The sequence below is a fragment of the Podarcis tiliguerta genome, assembly GCF_965153285.1.
Source record: "Podarcis tiliguerta genome assembly, chromosome: 13".
Lineage (NCBI taxonomy): Eukaryota > Metazoa > Chordata > Lepidosauria > Squamata > Lacertidae > Podarcis > Podarcis tiliguerta.
This window is the reverse complement of record NC_139546.1, coordinates 22,544,294-22,561,250: the sequence shown is the minus strand read 5'-3', so window position 1 is coordinate 22,561,250 and position 16,957 is coordinate 22,544,294. Positions and strand designations below refer to the sequence as shown.

The 16,957-nt window shown below is 44.1% G+C and overlaps 1 protein-coding gene across 22 annotated transcripts in view; it reads left to right on the top strand.

Annotated features, from left to right (window-relative positions):
- Positions 1-16,957, top strand: part of SRCIN1 (SRC kinase signaling inhibitor 1) — a 322,505-nt gene that overhangs the window by 224,403 nt on the left and 81,145 nt on the right. For 2 of the 22 annotated variants that reach the window (XM_083408484.1, XM_083408480.1), the window contains exon 1: positions 13,415-13,684. The exons of 18 other annotated variants lie outside the window; for them this stretch is intronic. The gene's annotated coding sequence lies outside the window, so the exon portion shown is untranslated. Of the gene's footprint in view, positions 1-13,414; positions 13,685-14,707; positions 15,081-16,957 lie in introns of those variants that run through there. 2 more of the 22 variants (XM_083408482.1, XM_083408483.1) reach the window with 2 other exon arrangements.

The window sequence follows — 16,957 nt, the reverse complement described above, 5'->3', positions numbered from 1 at the left end:
AGGTTGCGTTTTGCTAAGCCTGGCAACCAGGGCATAATTCAAGCCAAGCTTCATCACTAGAACTTTTTGACGCCTTGACTTAACTTGGAAACAGCCAATCGAAACAGTGCATCTGGGCATGTGCAGGCTGTGTTTGTTCTCTGCTCTTCTGAACAGCTACAGTACACCTGAGATTGTGAGCAAGAGCTTTCAGAGGTGTGTGTGTGTGTGTGTGTGTGTGTGTGTGTGTGTTTGTGTATGGCTTTGTAAAATACCTGCTTGGAGCAGGGGAAAAGGTTAACCAAGCCACCTGAACCCTAATCTTGTTTGGGGTGCTGACTTTGTGGGCTCATTCAGATTTCCTTTAGTGCCATTTTTCTAAACACAGGCCTGCACCTTAAAACTCTGTGCCCAAGCAGTCTTTTTTTGCCCTTCCCCGTGAAATCCCTGGCTCTTTACCACTGAATCTGAGCAAAAGGCAATCTGTGGTGAACCCAAATTGCCGTTTGTTCTGATTCAACCTTAAAGAGCAGGTTTTCCTGGGGAAAGTGGCGAGGCAAAAAATAAAATGTCCAGACACTGAGCTTTAATGCCTAGAAAGCACAGGGCAAAAGGCAAGTGTGGGAGAGTCCTGTCTCATCTCACTTCAACCTCTAAAGGCTGCTTCACACGTGACATTTTCTCCACAAGTGTGTATGTGTGCATAGCTCATGGAAATGATACCACCACATGCAAAGACTACACATAAAATAGGTCCATGCAGAGTCCTCACTCATATCTTATCAGGTAGGGGTTTTGCAGGATGTGCAAAAGACATACATGTAATAATACTAATGCTAATAGTTTTATTATTTATATGCTGCCCATCTGACTGGGTTGCCCCAGCCACTCTGGGCTGCAACCAACAAAATTATTAAAAACACAACACAACATCAACTATTTTTAAAAATTCCCTGAACAGGGCTTCCTTCAAAAAGTCAAATCGTTTATCTGTTTGACATCTGATGGGAGGGTGTTTCACAGGGTGGGCGCCACTGCCGAGAAGGCTCTCTGGCCTGGTTCCCTGCAGCTTCATGTTTCGCAGTGAGGGAACTGCCAGAAGGCCTTCTTCACACGATAGACTATGCAGGGCTGTGTGTGTGTGTGTGTGTGTGTGTGTCCTCTCCATAGCTATGTACACCTAGTACTGTACCTTATATGTAGAGAGAGCATAATAACAACCAATAGGCACTGAATGTCTACCTGGCCCAGCATTTTGCCTCCAGTAGTGGGCCTGGGATGCTCACAAGCAGAGCCTTACAGAGACAGCCATGCATTGCTGCTTGCCTCCAGCATCTGTTACTCCAAGCTGGGAGACACATCCTTCTGCCACCCCGCCCAAGAGTTGCAGGTAGTTTGAAAGTGAGATCAGCAGGAGTGCAGGGATCTGCCCAACACTGATAGAGATTCAGACCCGGAAGCTTTCCCAGCTTTTATCGGGAGATGCTGGGGACAAAAAATGTTTGTCGCTGAGCTGAGGCCCTCACCTCCGGTAAACGGGATGCTTTTGTTCTGCTGTTAAAAACCCGAAAACCTGTTTAGTACAGGTGACAGTGGGGCAAAGGAAATGTGTGAATAATACACAAAACCCATCATCAACCTTCAGCAACGGCTGTCTCTCTCTTCAGCTCAACGTATTCTGATTCTGAGCATGGTGTCATTTAGCTGCCTTGCTTCAAAGCCATTAGTAGACCCACTTCTCCGTGAACAGGTCTTTTCTTTATTTTTGAAGTTATCTAAGCTACCGGAGGCTTCCGCTACCTCTTATGGCAACAAATCCTCAGTAACGCAGTGTGTGGAGGAGCACTTCCTTTTGTTAGCCCTGAATCTTTTGTCCCTTTTTTTTTTTTAACTGGGTGACCCTGACTCTTAGTATTGTGAGAGAGGGAAACATCCGCCTTTATTCACGCAGCATCCTGAGCAAAGCGAAGCCTTTATTCATTACCCTTTGATGTGTAAAGGCATGTGTTTAGGGGCAGGGCAGTGCTTCCCACAGGTAAAGGCTGCTTCAGGCCTTCAAAAGGATGTGTGAGGGACAGGCCCCAAAATTGGGTAAGGCTTGTGGGCACACAGACCCTGCCTTTATAACATCCCCACCATGCCAGATTTATGTATAAGCTAAACAAGCTATAGCTTAGGGCCCCACTCTTTTGGCGGCCCCCCAAAAAATTAAAGGAAAAGAAAATCTGGATGTACATTTCCAAAATATAACATAAAAAACAAATAAAATAAAACCTACATACAGCAACAGTGTTTTGTGTTGTGTAGGTTTCTATGATGTAAGTAATGGGCTGCCCCTGCTCTCTAAAATACTACTGGTTTGCTCATTTCTGTATATAGGGTGCCTACATTCTGCATAAGGGACGCGGGGGGCGCTGTGGTCTAAACCACTGAGCCTCTTGGGCTTGCCAGTCAGAAGGTTGGCAGTTTGAATCCCCACGACGGGGTGAGCTCCCGTTGCTCGGTCCCTGCTCCTGCCAACCTAGCAGTTTGAAAACACGTCAAAGTGCAAGTAGATAAATAGGTACCACTCTGGTGGGAAGGTAAATTGTGTTTCCGTGCGCTGCTCTGGTTCGCCGGAAGTGGCTTAGCCATGTTGGCCACATGACCCGGAAGCTTTACGCCGGCTCCCTCAGCCATTAAAGTGAAATGAGCGCCGCAACCCTAGAGTCGGTCACAACTCGACCTAACGGTCAGGGGTCCCATTCTGCATGGACTGGTTGTGTATCAACATGTGCAAATGGCTTTAGATACCTATTAGGTCCATAAATTACCATATAGCATAAATTCAACACAAAAAACAGCTACTATTTGTTGTTGACAAAGGACAGCTGGACATATAAAGGGCCCCATTACCTTCAGTAGCTTAGGGCCTCAGCAAACCTAAATCCAGCCCTGATCCCCACACATGCCAACTTTGCCCACTTCCTCTCCTGATATCCATGCATTTAGCCCAAAGTTGTGCAGGGGGATTGTCGTCTTCTTCTCAGCTGAACTTGATTCATAAAACCATAGAATCATCGAGTTGGAAGTGGCCCCTGAAGGTCAAGTCCAACCCCCTTGCAACGCAAGGATCTCTGTCCATCTCTGTCCATCAGGAGACCAGATTGCACAGGGTTCCTGGTCGTAGGGAAGATTCTTAACTGTGCTGAGCTACACATTTAACCCCAGCATGTGCATTTTTGTAAACAATTCTTGACTGAAGAACTGCATTTCAAAATTGGGAAAAGATTTCAAAAGATTCTTTGCACATTGCTTTGGAAAGTGTGAATCAAGGTGGTGTTATAAGAATTTTAAGGTTTTATATATATATATATATATATATATATATATATATATATATATATAATGTTCATAACTGTATATATAAACCACATGTCTGAAACCCCCACAGAAAAGGTCCTGAACAAATTGACCTCAAATATTTTTCTGCAAGGTCAAAGTGGGAAACCTCCCCATTGTCTCTTTCCTCACAAATCCTGTCTTAAGGGTACATTCGAGATATGAACAGGGTGTGAGCCTGTGACCTGTGACCTGGATTCAGGAATTAAGTAGTTATAATAACAAAAGAATGGCCAAAACCCAGAGAATGCAATCAGGTAACTTGCCAGACAGGAGATAAACAATGCACTCAGATTTCTTTTGTAGACCACCTTTTCTGAGATGTAGGTATGATGTTTCTGGGGGTGGTCTTGGGCTCCAAGGCGAGCAATTTAAAATGTCTATATAAGGGCTTGTGCACATGGCTCGGGGTCCTCCTCCTCTCTCCTGCGTGTGGGGGAGCACCCTGTTGCAACAGTTAATAAAGATCAGGCTTACTAGCAGCTTTGCTTCTCAATATTCTCTGGTTGGTCTCTGTTATTTTCTCCTACCGATTGAGAACCCACGAAAGGACTCTATATGGGCTCTTGGGTACCCCATAAGGGAAAAGGAGCAGTTTTTTAAACTTATATCAGTGGATAAAAATCAATAATTAAAAAAAATTAAAATAAAAAAAGGATTTTTTTATTTAATTCTGATTTTTAAAATAAAATGCTTTTGGAGGAAAAATCTTCCTAAAGATAGTTTTCTATTTAAGTTACATTATAGTCCAAAGAGTATTCATCAGGAAATAAGGATTTGTTTTAAGTTTTTCATGTCTTCTAAAAATCAGTCTTAGGTTTTTTTTAAAAAAAAAATTAATCGCTTAACCACATCAGTTAACAAACATGGATACATGTGCTATAAAGTTATTGTTTTAGTTACATAAATTGTTTAAATTGTTTTTAAGGAAATTATTATTTTTCTCCTTCCAATAAAGTACAGCAGAAAAATTGTTCAAATATAAACAATAATTTCATAATGTCTTTGTATTTCTAATAGTATAACCAAATCAGTAATTTTTGATATAACTGTAAGAACTACTCTGAAAATTTATTATTCCAAAAATGAAACCTTTATCTGGTTGTAAATATTTAGATGATACCAGCAAGAATGAGTCTTTCTGTAAAAAAGAGAGAGAGAGAGGGAGATTTAAATCAAGTCTTACTGACTAGTGATTTAATTCTAGTCTTACTGCCTAGTGATTTAAATCATGATTTAAATCGATTTGATATGTCAAATCCACCCTGGTGCGAATTAATTGGAACTGCACTGCCCTGAAATGCAAACGGAATCAAATTTATCCCATCCCTAGCTAAAGGTACTGTGTTGGATCTTTTATTGTTTGGCATGCTTAAAATGGTGCACTCCAGGTGTTTTTGCTAGACTCCAACTCCCATCATTCCTGACCATTGGCCATGCTGGCTGGGGATGATGGGGACTAGAGTTCAACATTTCTCAGTTTTACATTGTTGTACTGGGCTTGCAATGCTGGACTGATCGAGCCTTTTTAGACTGTTGCTTTAATTTTATTTGTTTTTTTCATCCTTGAAGAGTTGGTGTCACCTGTATTTTCACATTTTCACATTGTGCACAGGCCGCCTTTGGCAAGAGAGCTTTGGATCTGAAAGGCGGTGGGGAAATGCTGGCAATAGATAAGAAATAAAACCTGAATCAAAATATGTCTGTGCAGCTCCTAGCACATGGCAGCTGATTTAATCAGCAAAAATAGCTGAGGCCCTTGCTCTGGGTGGAAAATTTAAGAAGGCCTTTGCTCATCGCCTTCTCTTGCATTCCGTGTGTGGGTTGCATCCAGACACACACCCTTCTCTTAAACCCACCCACCCTGCTTTTCACCCCACACGCATTAGCCAAGGGGGTACATCTTCCCCACTAATCCGATTTTAACAGTAATCTTGTTAATGCTGAGATCGGGATTAATTCTAGGTTAATCGGGATAATCCTGACAAAATGGTGAGCGTTGTAAGCATACGACGGATTAATTGTTACCCTAAGCGACACGCGGGTTTAAAAGAATACTGAAATTCATCAGGGAGGCCTAAGACGGGTGAGAAAGGGAATAAGGCCAGGAGTTAGAGGTCAAGGATAGGACGAGGCAGCGATTTTATTTCTGCTGGACCAGAATCATACCATATACCAGAGCCTGTCAAGGGTAGAAGTCTTTCTGAATTAAAACTAGCATCCATCTGCTTCACTAAGCATGACTGCTTGTAGCAATAGTAGGCAGGATTAAACATTTGCCTTCCTTTGTAGCATGTGGATTGGCCTATTTACTCGAGACATCTGAAATTCTAATGGTCTGTGATTGTATCAGCTGATCTATGGAGGTATTCTGGAAGGTCCAACTCTAGTGCCAGAGACGGGAATGGCAATTCCCCCTCACACCAATTCACATGGTGCTTGGATTCATTGGGAGACTTCCCCCTGGATGAGCACCATTGAAACAAGAAGGAACAGGGGAAGGTCATTCCCAGTGTATGGATGTTTCTGCCTCCCATTCGTCTATCTATCAGAGCAGTAGAAATCTGCTACCGGAAGCAGCCACTTCATTTTGACTCATGGTACAGCATTCCCCTATTGACACCGAGAAAGGATTTTTAGGCCTCGGAACCAATAAGAGTCCAATATCCCCTGCTCCAAAATTTGAAGCAGGCACTGTTCATGGCTTAACCATTAGATCCTGTAGGCTCAGTGTCTACAAAACTCCCAAGGGCCTACAAAAATGGGCCTATTGCTACTACTAATAAAATCAAAGCAAATTATTGTTTGATTTAGTGGCTTACCCAAATCTTTACTCACCAACATGCAGGTATAATATGCCTTAAGTATATGCAAATCAAACTTTCACATTGCAGCAGTTTTTGTTAGCAAAACCACAAATTAGATATTCAGATTTCATTTTTATTTACTTATTTTGCAGAGCACGTTATCAGCTGAGAGTAGTGCAGGAGAAGATAGTCACGCAACATTATTCTCGTGTGCCTAGATCTATGACTATGGGGCCTATAAAATGTAAATACTGATCTTCAGATCTGTCGGAGTGTGCGCGCGCTGGAATTATAACCTGGGATGTTTAGAACGTCCACTTGGAAATGCATTGGCTTTCCCATCATCACACACTTAGTCACCAAGATGAAGCCGATATGATGGCTGCACATTAGGTTCTTGTTTGGAATCAGATTGATCTCCCTTGAGCTCCTAAGCCGCATCCAGCAGTGTGTCTCTTGCAGCACTTCCAGCCTCTGCCTTTGTCAGGCAATCAGCCCCACGCTGGCCGTCCCTGCCCCTGCTCCCAGTTCCAGACTTAGGTCATTTCCAGCTGACCTGCTATTATTGAGCTTCCGTCCTGATTTGTTTGCACAAAGTCTGCGCGGAGGTTAGGTGACCTCGGCTATTTATTGAGCATTCATTCTGATTTGTTTTGCTTTGATTCATACAGCGTTGCACCAAGGAGGTGTTAGTTACCCCATGTCTCCCTGTCCTTATCACAAACAATAAATAAACAGCAAACAAACCAATCCAGTTTGGGTGTGGAAATGGGTTCGATGCAGAAGGGATTGTGCATCCTGAATGTGAAAATACCTGAAATACCTGAAAATAGTGACATTGTACCCTTATGCCAACGTTCCCTTTGCATTCACCCCCCCCTCACACTCCTACCAAAGACCCACTACACGTGCCCTATGGTAGGAAACATAAACGTTTGGATTTAATCTGGAAAAAGAGATGACAATGTTCATATTTCCCATAGTTATCTGCAAAGGAGGTGGGCTCTTCTACATTAGCCATTTATGGTGGAATGGGGTACATCAGGGTTCCGTTTTGTCCCTTGTGGTTTTTGAGATTTACTTGGAACTGCTGGGAGATATGATCTTCAGGCTTGGGCTAGATTGCCATCTTAGTTTGTGCATGACACACAGCTCTTCCTCTCTTTCCCATTTACTAATCCTAGCGAGGCACTGGAAACCCTGAGCAGGAGGTGGTTTTGGAACAGACAGGGGCAAACAAATGGCAGCTTAATAATAATAATAATAATAATAATAATAATAATAATAATAATAATAATTTAAAAAAATAGTATTAATAACAATTTTTATTTAGTCTAGAAAAGATGTAGGTACTCTGGGTTAGGAAGTCGACTGATCTGGATGGAGGTTTGCAACCAGTTTTGGATGGGGCTGCACTCCCCCACAAGGCTACGGCTTTGGGATTTTCCCAGGCTCAGCACATGTCTATGGAGAAGGAGCAGATGCCATTGGTGGCTGGGAATGCTTTTTACCAGCTTAGGCTGGTTCACCAGCTGTGACCCTGTCTAGAGAAAGCAGAGCTTGCCTCAGTTTACACCCACGTGCCTTGCTTACATCTAGACGAGGCTGTTATTGCATTCTGCTCTGCGTGGGACTGAAGATGGTTCTGAAACTGCAACGGGTATGCAATCCATCTGGTCAGCATTCGGAATGTATAGCACAGACCAATAGGATGCCCTCCAGATGCCGTATGTGAAGCAGCAGCCATAAGTGGCTTCAGATGTCTTGTAGAGACTTAGCTTTTCATGCAGGCTTTCCCTGACCCACAAGACTGGAACCTGTTTTAAATCTTCTGAGTTTCTGTATTATATGCTTTCATGTGTTTGCGTTTTTTCCGTACTCTTCAACTGTCCCGATTTGAGCTGGACATCCCAGAATTGCAGAAGCCACCCCAGTTACTGATTGAACCCTGAGTTATTCAGTTTTGGTTCTCGCTAGAGCGCAGCCCTGAAAGACGCACATCCCAATTTTCCTCTGTGGAATGTTAGAGGGTATGGTTTTTTTCTGTTTTGCTGGCTTGAGGTTGTGTTTCTGTTTTAATGTTTTCATGGTGCATTGGTTGTTTTTTAGACTGCAGGGGGTTTTTTTAAATAAAAAAACTAAGCAATACATAAATGCTTTTAACTAACTAAATAAGATCAAATATTGTGGACTACATCTCCCATCAGCCCCACCCAGCTTCCATCAGCACCATGGCACCATGTTAGCTAACCCTGACACTAACACCCAGTTTTGCATGTGTTCATTCATAAGTCCACCCTGCCTTATTCATCTGCCATTGGCTTTGAAAAATCTGCACAAAATTCACATTTAAATACATCATTTGTATGCATTTCTAAATGTATCCTAACATATGCATTGTTATCACATATTGGTATTTATTTTGAGCCAAGAACTGCACTGGAGACTTGGGAGAAGTGTGAAATTTGAAGGATAATTATGTTCTGATCCTCACTTAAGTCCAGGAGATGTGGATTAAGCCAGTTCCCACTGGAATTCATTTCCCACGGGAACTGAATTCTTCAAGTGCTCCTTGTGGGTAGTGATTCGGCAATCTTTCCTGGAGACATTTCCACCATCAGTGATCCTTCTTACTGAGAAAGCTTTGATTGGCTTCTTAGAACCCCCCAGTGTTCCCCAGAACAACATTTGAAAATCACTGCCCTGTACCTTAAGAACTAGAAACATGTTTTTGTTTTGAAAGGATTACATCTTTCACTTTTGACCACGCTGCTTCTTTCAATAAGCTTATTTAGAAAGGGGAGCGGAGATGCATCCAACTTCAGCTGCCAGGGCAGGGCTTTGAGGCAGAGGTCCAGGGTCCTGTTCAGTAGAAAGAGCAGGAGGGATCCCAAATGCAGCATGGCCAGCTCACCACATTTGGAAGTAAGCGAAGCAATGCATATCACCGTCTAAAAAGGGCTCCTCCATAAGTTCATTAAGTCCTGAGCTTAAAACTATGTAACTGGAGTCTGTTTCTCTATGCAACTAAGGGGCAGCCTGAATGGAATATGGCCAGAAATGGAGGGGGGAGCAGTGGCAGATGAAAATGATGCAATATGCCGAATTGGCGAGCCTAACCAACAGAATAAGAGATCCAGAGGAAAGGCTATTTAAGGAAGATTGGAAAACGTTTGTAGAATATTGGAAGAATCATTGTCAACAGGTTAAAACGCTAGCAGGATTACTGTGGTGGGATTGTAAGATTATTAAAAAATTTGGGGAAATGATACACAATGAACTAAAAAGTGTTTAGATTTTTTTTGTTAAAAAACCAGAAGCGTTTTTGTTAGGTACTTTAGGACAAGAGTTGTCGAAAGAAAAAGACATTATTCATGTATGCTACAACAGCGGCAAGAATCTCAATAGCTCAAAATTGGAAGAACGGAGAAGTACCATCAAAAGCACAATGGCAAGAAAAGTTGATGAACTATGCAGAGTTAGCAAAGTTAACGGACAAACTACGTGAAAAGGACAATAGTGACTTTGAAAAAGAATGGGAACTCTTCACAATATATTTGCAGAAATAACACAAAGAAATGGTCCAACTGGCAGGATTTAAATAAACATTTACAATTTTATTTACAGAGAACAAGAAGCATACCAATGTGATAACATAATATTGTATATAAACAGCAGAATTTATCAGAAATGGTAGTTGAGGGAAGTCCATGGGGGGGGGGTTGGAAAATGTATGTTTAACAATGATATTGGATATTTGTTTTGAGAAAATTAATAAAAAATGTTTTTTTAAAAAAAGTTAGCAGGATTAAATTCAGCAGTAAAAATTGCTTTGAGATAAAACGAGAAAGGAAAAACACGGAGTAATTAGAAATAGGCAGCAGCGAGGGGTAATCGGCAGGAACCATTGAAGCAGGAGGAAGGGAAGTCGATTTTTAAAAAATGTTTTGCTTTGTGTATGTGATTATGAAAAATTATAAATAAAATTAAATCAGACTCCACCATTGGATGCACCAGAACCTTTACCTTCTGATGAGAGCATGCAGAGCAGAACTTTCAGATCTTTTCTGCGCCAGGGCTAGACACATTCACACACGTGAAGGTGTGAACCCCCACCCCACCCCACTGTGGTCCTGAGCATGTTTATATCTTTAATGTAGGTAGAGAGGGAAGGGCTAGAGGCAGGCTAATAGTGCCCACCTGCTGGAATCTGACAGCTTGTTGTGACTAATGCGGGGTAAGAGGAAATGTGAGCCAGTGGCACAGCTTTCCGCAGCTCTGGAAGAGGAAAGGAGCACATCCCCTCTAGAGGCGGAGTCGGCTGCCACAGAGCAAGCTGTGCCTTTGGCACAAAGCAGCCGCGCAGGCCTGGCAGCTGCAGGATATTGTGGCACCGAGGAGACTGTCACCTGCAACAAGCAGAGAGTGAGTCTGAGTGGCTCATTTCCAGGTGTGTCCTGATGTCACCATTTGAATAGCGCAAGGGAGCTCGGCAAAGGGACCGCACATCTGGCGCTCTGCGCTTGCTGCCTGGTGATGGGGTTTCCAAGGCAACAGGGCAAATCCCAGACCAGAGCGTTCCATGCGACACCTCACTGTCGGGATGAGGATAGGCTGTGTGCAGGAACTCACTGGTGGCTGTAGTTGCATGTACAACCCTGTTTAGGCACATAATCCATTAGCCATAATCCATATCTATGCTGTATCTAGCCTGTCATTTCTTGTGAAATACTGTGTTTTGGTACATCCCCACCCCCACCCCAACCAGCTTCGGCCCAAATTGAGAAAACGAGCAACCTATCTGCGTTTTAAGCTGGCGGTGTGTACACCTAAATAAAAAATAAATAAATAAAATGTCCAGTAGCACCTTAGAGACCAACCAAGTTTGTTGTGGGTATAAGCTTTTGTGTGCATGTGCACTTCTTCAGATGTGTACACAGCCTGTGATGCATTTGCAAAAAGAGACTGGCTTTTCCAGCATCTTAAGTGCTTAGGAGCATTTGTTCTGTTGTGCAACGAATCTGCTTCTCCCCCCAAAATCAGACTTCTTATGGTAAGGAGAGTGTCAGGGAAATAAATGCACAGTGAAAAGTGTGGGTCAACCATTGCTTAAGGCAAGGTTGTCTTAAGTTCCCTGCAGACAAATCAGGAGGAATGATCAATACGTGGAAGGGACCTAGATGGACCATTGGTGTGATCAAGTAGGGCTGGTTTATTCTTAAGTGTTTGCTACAGGTTTTCTTCCTGCATGCCTAATAGCTTGATGTGAGTTTGGGGATCATTGTCCTGCTTGTGTGTGCGTATATTTGGAACAGAGTTGGGATGTAGCTGGCAAGGAAGATAGGACTGTTTGTTACATGGCTTGTAAGAAGGAGTCTGGTGTGTGTGTGTGTGTGTGTGTGTGTGTGTATCCCCAGAGGTGCACTGTTTGCTCTGGAGAACCAATTCTCCTTTGTGGACTCGCGTTCTCTGGTGGTGTGCTCCTTCATACTCAACATGTAAATAAAAGGCATCATAACTACATCCCCATCCCACAGGACACTCAATCCTGTAGCTTTCCTCCACCTCAGACTTCCCACTATTGGGGGAATTGGGGGATACATAACAGAATTTCCCCAGAGCTGGCAGTTATGCTTCAGAAAGCTGTGCGGACAGATGCATACTTCACCTGCCATGGAAACCTCACGGCAGCCTAGAAGCTGAAGGTACATTCTGGATTACTGGGGCAACCCATTCCACTTGGAGAAGTACGGAATGATCAGAAGGCTTTTGGCATTTCCCAACTGCTTTCCAGCTGCTAAAGTTCTTTTCTTTTCTTCTCTTCTCTTCTCTTTTCTTTTCTTTTTTCGCTTCTGCTGCTTCTTTTTAACGCTGTGCTTTTCTTTGCATTTGCCGCATCAGATGCCTTCAAAGAAAGCAGTTGCCCAATGATTCACCAGGGAAAGGATTCTGCTTTTATAGATTTCACACTGTGTAGATCGTGATGCCTCTTCCCACACACCCTCCCTAACAGGATGAAATCTGATAGGCTTCTGGGGCTGCCCAGTCTGGCTTCTGATGGATGGAGCTGTGTTGTAAAATAGCACGAGACTGCGCAGTTAAGGTGTCGGTATGAAAACATCAGTTCTACATGGAACTATGATTTGGGGTGCGGGATAAAACCTTTGCCAACCACAAATCAGCATCCCTTTTTGCAGCCCTAATGGCACATCTTCCTCCCAAGACAGGGCGGGATGGAGGGAGCTATGGTTTTTTTTGCAAATGCCCAAGGGGAATCTGGAATTAAAGAACTACAGCAGTCAGCCCTGAGTTGTGCTAATCTGAACCAACAAGGAATTTCACTTGGGGCCACATGGCTGGATGTTCAGCCTCCTGTATATGAAGCATAATCTCTGTGAGTATGAATCCAGTTTGAAACAGGTCAATGGAACAGCCTCCCATCGGCTCTGGGAAGGATATTGCACTGAACTGTTTCCACAATATGTGCTTCAGGCATTAAGCCTGGATTAGTAAACATTGTTGTGTCTGAAACTACTGGGTTTGATCCCCCCCCCTCGGAATCTCTTTGTATTATCCTGGAGGTTCGCAACTATTTCCTTCTGCCTTGCCATCATTTAGAACAGGGCTGTGTGTGTGTGTAATAATGGATATTATCTTCTGTTTTTGCCTAGACCTGGATTAGTGATTGTATATGGAGTTTTGATGTACCTTCCCAGTTATGACATATCAAACACATTCTGATGTCCTGTTGTTAGGACGTTGCGCTTCTGTTGGAAAGATACCCATTTGGGTTTCTTTCGCTCATATATTTTCATAAGGACACTGAGGAAGGGGAGGAGGATCCCAGCGAGAGGTGTGGCCGTGATTGGTGCACACTGAGACAAACTGAATATGGGGAAGGGAGGGTTAGGGTACTTAGGAGGTATTCAAGGCACACATCAGAGGATGTTGAGGGGGTAGTAAACAGTTCACAGGATCCAGGGGCAGGAGACAACCTCACCAGAACCAGAGGTGCCCCTGTCTCCATGGATACTGTGGGCTCTGAGGCATCAGTGCACTCCAGGAGATTAAGGCAGGCAAGGGAACCCAGCCCAGCTTACTAGTAGATCAGGTGGAGAACATGGGACCCGTTAGCTCTGGGAGGAAGTTGTGGTCATTCGGTTGGTTTAGGCTCAGGGCAGGGCAGGATCACATGCTTTGTCATGTGGAGAGGCACAGCTGCTCAGCTGAAGCAAGCTCAGGTGCATCAGTCAAGGATAAGGGGGAAGCAAGGCAGAGACTCTATGTCTGCTCAACTTTCTCTGTTGATGGGCCATGGTCTGGCTGTTTTGGGAACTCCACTGGACAGTGACTTCAGGACTGACCCAAGGTGTTCCAACTCTGGATCTTCTGCAGAGGAGGGAACCTGACCTTACAGTTTGACTTCAGACCTTGCATGTTGTATTGGACCTGGACCACCATTTGACCATTTGTACTGTCAGACTACTCTCTGGTGTTGCTTTTGGGACTCTGAATGTGTAAGTAGCAGGACTTACCTCCAGGTATACAGAGATTCAGGACATATATACTTTTTAATGCAGATATATATATTTGCACTCATTAGTGGCTGGAAAACCGTGTTGTGAAATCCAGAGACGTGTGAATGTTGAGGCATGGCTGTGCTTCTGTTCACATATTGTTTCATGAATTGTGGATTAGGTATAAAGGTAAAGGGACCCCTGACCGTTAGGTCCAGTTGTGGCCGACTCTAGGGTTGCGACGCTCATCTCGCTTTATTGGGCCGAGGGAGCTGGTGTACAGCTTCCGGGTCATGTGGCCAGCATGACTAAGCTGCTTCTGGCAAACCAGAGCAGTGCACGGAAACGCCGTTTACCTTCCCCCCAGAGTGGTACCTATTTCTCTACTTGCACTTCGATGTGCTTTCGAACTGCTAGGTTGGCAGGAGGAGGGACTGAGCAACGGGAGCTCACCCCGTTGCGGGGATTCAAACCGCCGACCTTCTGATAGGCAACCCCTAGGCTCTGTGGTTTAACCCACCCGCATCCCTGTGGATTAGGTATATTTGCCCTTAAATGCAAGCTGGATTGAATTTCTACAATCCACCCACCCCCCATCCCTACCTGTGTATGACTACACCCTCTGTACCTCAAGTTTTATTTATTGATCAAACCAAATCTGAAAAGTTTCCTTATGCATCAGAAGATTCTTCTGGCTCTCTGAAAAACTCCCACAGCCATGGCCCCTTGCAGCCCCCTATACCCTCCCCATTAGCAGCTGAAAAGTTGGGAGCAAACTTTGCCCAGTGGGGTGGGGGTGCTGCCATTTGGTGACCACTTAGAGGCTGCCTTTAAAGGAGGATTATGCTGGATTAATCCAGATCAGTGTTCCAGCATCGAGGTTTTAATTCATTTGCCAAATGACCGCTCAATCTAGCTATGTCTGGCTCTGCCACTAGCTTCCCTCAAAGCCTGTATGCCTTCCCTCATCTCTGCCCACAGAACTTTGTGGCCCCGGGGGCGATACATGGAGTTATCCCACCAGCAAAATTCCCTGGTAGGCATCCGGTGGGAACTGCACAGATTGACTTCTTGGCATCTTCTTCAAAGGGATGCTCTCCAGCCACACAGGAGATGGTTTCCCTGCCAGCCCTCCGGCTGCCTTGAACGCATTCCAGGCTGTTATCTTAGCAAAATGTGATGGAACTGGCTGTGAAGGAGGGATGACCGGGGATCCCACGGCAGCTGCTGGACATTGTTCAGCAACCGGGTGCCACTTGGTGGTGGCTTTGCTGAAGAACTGTGTCTGCTGAGAGATGCCAAGGAGCCCCAGCTTGTGAAAGTCACCCTTTGGGACAGGAGAAAAGAAACTGTGCACCCTTCAGATGCAGGGTCAGAGAAGTGTTGCCGTCATGGGGTGGGTGAGATGGGGGCTTTGTTACTGACGTCTTGTTTTGTTTTGGGGGTTCTTGGGTTGGCTCTTGAGCTTTCAGTGGTGATTCATTGGGGCTGTGATTACTGCTACTAACATGCCTTTGCTTGGGACGCTTAAAAGATTTGCGGGTACCCAACATAACATTTCAGTTTTCATTTTACTTTTGGATTGTGTATTATAGTGATCGGGATGGGGTGGCGAAACCAGAGTTCGTGGCAAAACCTTAGTGACCAGATTCAGCGCAAGTGAAAAGACAATTTATTTGTCTTTATTTGGGTGGCTCAATGTTCAGAGCTGTGAACACAAAATTTTGAATTCTGCAGTTTGGGGCAGGGATGCAGGGAAGAACACGAATCTGAGCCGCATAATTGGTATCTCTGTTCAGTGCAAATTGAAAGTTTGTATCCAGTGTTTTATTTATTGGTTGGTCCGGATGTATTGCTTTGGCATTTCCAAAGTTGTCATTCGTTGGTTCGTTTGTTTGTAATTGAGGGGCATGGGGTATTTTTTGGGGTGTGGGTTGATTGTTTGACCCATGTTTTGGCTTTGCTGAGGAGGTGCTTGATATTTTTCTATATACAGTAGTGGAGAGCTGTGTGTTTGAGTGGATTGAAAGCACTATAGCAGTAAAGGAAAATTAGATAGGGATATGTTAAACAAATAGTGGAAGACATGTCTTTGGCATGTTTCCATGACTATAGAACTTTTGTTTTGTGTGTGTGGAGGTGGAGGGTTTGAAAATGAGAGGGGAAACTGGGCAGAGATGAGGGGAAGGGGTTGTATCGGGTGGGTGATTTTGGTGGTAAAGTGCTTGAAGCCATTCAATAACTCTGGGCTTTTGCTCAGGGAAGCGTGATCTTCCCTTCCAGGGGGACAGTATTTCTTCCAAGCTAGAGCCTGTGGCTGTTCTGCAGATCAGGAGACAAGAGCAAATTAACACTTGGCTTGGAATAGCTACCTCTTCCAGAAAAAAAAGCATCAAACCATTTCCCTCCCTCTCTCCCTGCAAGTTCCCTTGATTTGTCAGCAGCTGCTGCATCAGTTTACATACCTCTAGGGACGTGGACTGATTTGAATGTGCATTTATGACAACGGGTGGAATTCTTAGATCACTACTGAGTGCAATCCAAAAGCATCAGCTGATTTGACGGCTGCTTGATTTCATTGACTGTGTGGTATATCTGGCTTGTAGCAAGTGGCCATGGCTGCTTCCAGACTGGCTGCGTTGCAGGTGGTATTCAATCATAAAACGACAAATTTCGGTAACACAGTCAAAGTGGATTTGCCTCTGTTGCACAGTGAAACCACTCCTTCTCCTTCAAAATGTACTTTTTTAAAAAGTAAGGAAAGTGACATGAAAATACACAGGGAAACGTGGGATACCAGTTGTTTGATGCACTGTTGTATAACCTCTGTGCAGACAAATCTGAATTAATGCTCAATGAAGAGCAGGCATTGTTATATAACTGCCATGCAAACTTTATGGGAAGAAATCTGGACTAAAGCTCAATGAGTAGGTCATCTGGAAAAGCCCAGGGGCCTGGGAGGCAGAAATTGGGCAGCGCTTTAAATAAAGAAAAGAAGAAAAGACTATGAGCAGAACTCAGCTTGAGCTAAAATTGAACTTCACCACCACTTTTCCACTCCATGGTGTGGCTGCATCGCTACACGCCACACAGACATTTAGCAGCTGAATGATTCTCCTGGCACTGATATCTCCAGGCCAGGAAAAGCTTTGACCACTAAACTTCCGTATGTCACGCAGCTGCTAAAGGTATAGGAGCCCTGCTAGATAAAAGGTGACAACCCTAAGACTCCCCCTCCCCTTGAAATGGTTCTGTGTCCCTGCCCCTCCCTAT